Source organism: Triticum dicoccoides, chromosome 5A (genome assembly GCF_002162155.2).
Source record: "Triticum dicoccoides isolate Atlit2015 ecotype Zavitan chromosome 5A, WEW_v2.0, whole genome shotgun sequence".
Lineage (NCBI taxonomy): Eukaryota > Viridiplantae > Streptophyta > Magnoliopsida > Poales > Poaceae > Triticum > Triticum dicoccoides.
Genome location: NC_041388.1, coordinates 23,041,997 through 23,048,365, shown reverse-complemented (window position 1 = coordinate 23,048,365; position 6,369 = coordinate 23,041,997). Strand labels below are relative to the sequence as shown.

The window sequence follows — 6,369 nt, the reverse complement described above, 5'->3', positions numbered from 1 at the left end:
GGAAAAAGGTAGAAAACCTTAAAATGTTGTTCGTCCAAACGTGATTTTTTTTTTCAATAGTACAATGGTCAACAACGTCCACACGTCAAAATCCGAGACCAAGAGAACGCAATGAAAGAAAAATCTCCACGCCCATGACCATGGTAAAAACTTTGGCAGGCCATTCAGAGAACCAGTTTGCATGATGTGAACGACACCCGTGACCAAACCATGGACAAAAGACTGTCGTGGTTGCAGGATGTGAATAGCACCCGTGAGCCGTGACCATACCATCTTCTTCTCTGAGCCGCCCACACCAAAGAGAGAGAGAGAGAGACGTCCCCTTCATCTCAGCTAAGACGAGCGGCGTCAGGTTGGAAAAATCTAGAACGACGGTGCAGCGCAGCGTGTGGATTTCGTCGACTACCCAAGTGAGTTTTTCAGCTGCATACCGCTTAATGTGTCAGTTTTCATGTCATCCAAAAATATGCGATCATTGTCTACAGAGTTCTCGGCGATAGATGTGGCAATAGGAGAAGCACCCATGGATCCCATCTTCTCCAGAACCAATAGCCAGATACCTTCACATCACCCGTCAATCGCCGTGGATCTTGTTGAAGACGAGAACGATAGCAGACCAGCGATGCCGCCACGACCATGCCGGGAAACGATGGATGGATAAGACAGCAGAAGTAATCACCTTAATACCGGTATCTGCAATTCTGCATCGTTTTTCAGGTACATTTTGCCCCGACTTTTCTCTCTCGTAAATCACGGTGACAGGTAAATGAAGTAAGAAGCATTGCAGTAGTCAACCGAGTGGTAAGATGATCATTTCTCGAATGTCTCTTTATTCTTACTAGCATCCTTTTCAGTCATCCGCGAGTTGTAGACTTTTGTGCTGAGTATATTAACAAGCTGCACCGCCTTGTTGTTTTTCTTTACAGAAACAGAACTAGCAATTCTTTCCGGGCACCAATAGAAGCATATCGAAGTGCTATAGAGCGTGCAATTGAAGGAGCATCAAAACTTGGGAAACAGTTGTTTTCGAACCAGCTGTTGGCTTAATCAATGAAATGGCAAGTTGTTTCAAAAAAAATCCGAGCAGGAGGCGTATGAGTTCTACAACGCATATTCATGATGGCTTGGATTCAGCATCAGGCGGGGAAACAAATATGTCAATGACTCAAAATACAAATCAAAGCAGCAAGTTTCGAAGTGGCTTTTTTCGGAAAAGTTTCGAAGTGGCTTATTTAGGTCAATAAATTATATATCGCTGGGTTGCTAAGATATCCACGATAGTCAGAGAAATTAGCACCCAAGTGCTCAAAGCTTACACAGATTACCAGAACAAACGTACCTTACGGAGTACTCCCTCAGTTCGGAATTACTTGTCGCAGAAATGGATGTATCTAGATGTATTTTAGTTCTAGATACATCCATATCCGAGACAAGTAATTCCGAACGGAGGGAGTACATGCTTATGTGCATGCCCTCATTAGCCCCCCTGATACTACCATTCATCACAATGCATTCTCCATTCCTTTGTGTTGTGCATAGCAAATTAAGCATCACATTTGGACAAAGTACACAAGGAATATACTTGAAAAAACAAAACGGTAGACAAACAAGGCAGTTACTTTGCAGTATTCACGGAAAGCATGAATTCTGATTCCAGCGTCCTAATAGGAATGAATTGAAGATCTTAAAACAACAGAGAAGCTACTATCTCAATGAAGAAAAACTTGGGTTCAAATCAATACCATATCCTGGCCTGAATTCTGCCAGTACGATCGTCGAAGTCAAGCCGAATCTCACTATCCAAGTCACGTTGATTCCACATCACACCAACGAAACGTACCTTCATCAACATAAGGGTCATTATATATACTGAAATTTTAGCTTAAGTCTGAACTGACCAAGCTAGTGGCATATTTTCCACTTACAGTGCTTACTAGCATTCCATGGAGACACAACGCACATCCTATTGCACTGAAGGAAGAAGCATTGATACCTGTTTTGGTCAAAGGCACGAGATTGTTTAGGGGGATCAAGCTTCACAGTTAAAGTACCATTTTAGTATGAAGTCCAACAAATATATGAGCATTTCCTGCAAATATCAAACAAAGAAGCATTTATACCTGAATGTCGCTGAACCGGCTTGGAGTGCCTATACCTCCAGCAGGAACATCACAGGGGCTGCATGATGATCCCTCCAAAATGATCTTCAACCTTAGCAATGTTGTTGGACGAACCTCCCATTGAACTACCTCCATCAGTACCTGCCATCATAGACACAGTCGAACGGATGCAGAAGTATATATCTGGAACTGAAGCACTACAACCAAAGAGATGGAGTCATGGCGCCCAAGCTGCCACGTGATATAAATTATCCTCTTCACTTGAAACTCATTCTGGTATGCATTCGATTCTCCTTTCGGATGTATAATGGGCACAAACTAGCACGACTTCCAAGACTGAAATGAATGTCGGATTTATTGTAGTTCTTAGTTGGGTATGCAACAATTGATCTTTTCTTCAAAACTTGGCGCCAGCCAAGACATCAAGAACAAGTGCGGCTGCCCGGTGTGATTCAAAAGGTGCCGAACTGTTGCCACACAACGCAACCAGATGGAAGTTGTATTTACTAAAAAAGCCAGGAATGAATGGAACCTTACAACTCTAGCAACCCAACAAAAGCTATCCAATAGGCTTTCCCAAAACAGATGCAGCCCAAGGACTGATGATAGAAAGGAGCTGCCTCCATTCCATCAATACGCCTGACATCTCAGAGCATAGGTTGCCATTTATGTCTATGCTGCCAGAAAGTATCCTCACATGCCTTCCTCTTCTGTATATGTGATCATCTATAATTCAACAATTCAGAACCTTATCCATACAAAAGTTCGGATCTTGATGCAAACCAAGGGTTCTGATAGCACCCTCTGCTGCTAGTGATGATAGGAAAGTCATTCTCTCTCTCTCTCTCTCTCTCTCTCTCTCTCTATATATATATATATATATATATATATATATATATATATATATATATATATATATATATATATATATATATATATATCAATTAGGCTTCAAGTGTGTACTTGTTGGTGAAAGTGTTGTCCAATGGGAATTATATTTTATATTACTCATGTAGCCTAGAAAGTCTGTTGCATAGCCTTGTAACTTCTTACCTCATTTTTAAATTTGTACAAGTCCTCTATATCGTATATTGCGCTACTCGTACTACTACCTCCCTTCTGGTTTACTGGTCCCCTTCATAATTTGTGTCAAATTTTGACCATAAATTTCACTAACTAAATGTTAATGCATGTCACAAAAAATTATATCGTTTTATTCGTATTTGAACATAGTTTTCAATAGAATAATTTTCGGTTATATGCATTGACTTTTTGTTAGTTAAACCTATGGTTAAAATGTGACACTAAATACGACTAGTAAGTAGTACAGTACTAGTACTAGTATACGTTGGTCAAATTATTCATCATGTCCACACATTGAATTGACGTGACAAAATGCTGCGCGTGAGGTGACACAAGAATCCCGGCAGCGTCTTCGGGTATTGTGGACTTCAGATTTGGAGTATCATTGATCTGTCGAAATCTTAAAACAGTCGATTGAACATACATTGAGTACCATATAACTGGAATTAACCGATGCAAGTCCAAAAAGGATTGGCCGGTGCTACCGGCTGGCGTCAAGTTCGATCCCACGGATCAGGAGCTGATCGAGCACCTTGAGGCCAAAATGACTACTGACAGCGCGAGATCTCACCCTCTCATCGATTTGTTCATACCAACCATCGACAGGGAGCACATCATATGCTACACCCATCCTGAGAAACTTCCAGGTAAGACACCGGTTGACCGTCTACTTGCACAAACATATTCCTTTGTTTATAACTCTATTTTTCTTTTTAGACGCAGACCTAGTGAAGCAATAACAATTTGACAGTTAATAAAAAGTGAAACAAGTGACTGCAACATGCCAAAGATGTTATGAAAATGTCAACCACGTACACTAAAATCTGTATTCGACAATACTGCAGGTATCACACAGAGTGGCCTAAGCAAGCATTTATTCTAGCGCAATTCCAGGGCGTTCAAAAGGGGCACATGGACGCGTCGCAAGATATAGTCGGAGTGCGGCGTGCACGCGATGTGGCACAAGACCTGCAATACCTTGCCGGTGGTGGTCAACGGCTGGCAGACGGGCAGCAAAAAGGTTCTGCTGCTGCACATCAACAAGAACTTCGACCAGCAGAGGACCAACTAGGTGATGCACCAGTACCATCTCGGGGACCTGGAGCAAGAGAAGGAGCAGGAGCTGGTCCTCTGCAAAGTTTTGTACCAGACGAACACTAGGGCCATGAGTAAAAAGATTATAAGCTAGTTTGGTATTGGTACTTGTACTACCTTGTCGTCCGCAAGTTGGTATTGTTGTTAATGATCTTTCTGTATGAACTTGTCATTTGCTTCCAACCATCATGCCGAGGTTCTACGTGGATATAAAGTTGAATCATTTGTTTCAAAATGAATTTTCAGGCACCTGATTTTTATTTGATGGGTAGCATAAGCACCTATCGTACAAATTCCCAGTTCTCTAAATTTTTCGAAACAAGTGCATGCATATTATCATAATGAAAAAACAATATACCTGCTGCATCGCAGTTATTAGTCTGTACTTGCAGAATTCTCTCATTTGTTGAGCAGATATATTGTTTTTTCAGGTCAAGCAAGTTTCAACTGGGTTGTAGACTGCCCAGACTTGGTTTTGTTTTTAACAGGCCCAGCCCATAACGACAACGGGGCACAAAGATCCAACAGGTATCTACTGGCCTCCGGCCCGCTAGCGTTAGTTATATTTTGTCTTACAACATCCGCATGTAGTTTTTTTACTGAATCAAGCACACAACCCAGTTCTATTTTCCTCTTGAAATGACATGTCCTACATCCGTTTTCTAGTCTCTACCTATAGTTTTACTAGTTCATATACATGTATCATTATATTGAAAATACATAAAATTCCCTTTTCATATTTACATCCTTATTTTTGTTGTTGTTTTTGTTGGGGATCGTAGCAGAAATTTAAAATTTTCTACGCATCACCAAGATCAATCTATGGAGTCATCTAGCAACGAGAGAGAGAGGAGTGCATCTACATACCCTTGTAGATAGCGAGTGGAAGCATTCAAGAGAACGGGATTGATGGAGTCGTACTCGTCGTGATCCAAATCACCGATGATCCTAGCACCGAACGGACGGCACCTCCGCATTCAACACACGTACGGAGCGGAGATGTCTCCTCCTTCTTGATCCAGCAAGGGGGAAGGAGAAGTTGATGGAGATCCAGCAGCACGATGGCGTGATGGTAGAAGCAGCGGGATTCCAGCAAGGCTTCGCCAAGCGCTACTGGAGGAGGAAGAGGTGTCACGGGAGGGAGAGGAAGGAGCCAGGGCTTAGGGTGCGGCTGCCTTCCCTCCCCTCCAATATATATAGGGGCTAGGGGGCGCATGCCCCCTTGGAGATCCCATCTAGAGGGGGGCAGTGGCCCCTCGGGGGGCAACGCCCCCCTTAGGGTTTCCAACCAGGGGGCGCATGCCCCCTAGGGAGGCAACGGCCCCCTAGGGTTTCCAACCCTAGGCGCCTTAGGCCCTTGGGTGGAGCGCAACAGCCCACCAGGGGCTGGTTCCCACACCACTTCAGCCCATGGAGCCCTTCGGGATAGGTGGCCCCACCCGGTGGACCACCGGGACCCTTCTGGTGGTCCCGGTACAATACCTGTGACCCCCGAAACTCTCCTGGTGGCCGAAACTGGACTTCCTATGTATAAATCTTTACCTCCGGACCATTCCGGAACTCCTCGTGACGTCCGGGATCTCATCCGGGACTCCGAACAACTTTTGGTTAACTGCATACTAATATCTCTACAACTCTAGTGTCACCAAACCTTAAGTGTGTAGACCCTACGAGTTCGGGAGACACGTAGACATGACCGAGACAACTCTCCCGTCAATAACCAACAGCGGGATCTAGATACCCATGTTGGCTCCCGCATGCTCCATGATAATCTCATCAGATGAACCACAATGTCGAGGATTCAATCAATCCCGTATGCAATTCCCTTTATCAATCGACATGTTACTTGCCCGAGATTCGATCGTCGATATCCCAATACCTCGTTCAATCTCGTTACCGGCAAGTCATTTTACTTGTTCCGTAACACATCATCCCGTGACCAACCCTTAGTCACATTGAGCTCATTACGATGATGTCTTACCGAGTGGGCCCAGAGATACCTCTCCGTCATATGGAGTGACAAATCCCAGTCTCGATTCGTGCCAACCCAACAGACACTTTCGGAGATACC

The 6,369-nt window shown here is 43.8% G+C and overlaps 1 long non-coding RNA gene across 1 annotated transcript; it reads right to left on the bottom strand.

Moving 5' to 3' along the window:
• Positions 1–408: 408 nt before the first annotated feature.
• LOC119296850 lies at positions 409–2,334 on the bottom strand. The gene is made up of 3 exons (XR_005145413.1): positions 2,121–2,334; positions 1,926–1,993; positions 409–1,840 (listed from the first exon to the last, which is right to left on the bottom strand). It is a non-coding gene; the product is annotated as an uncharacterized LOC119296850 (long non-coding RNA).
• Between the last annotated feature and the right edge of the window lie 4,035 nt (positions 2,335–6,369).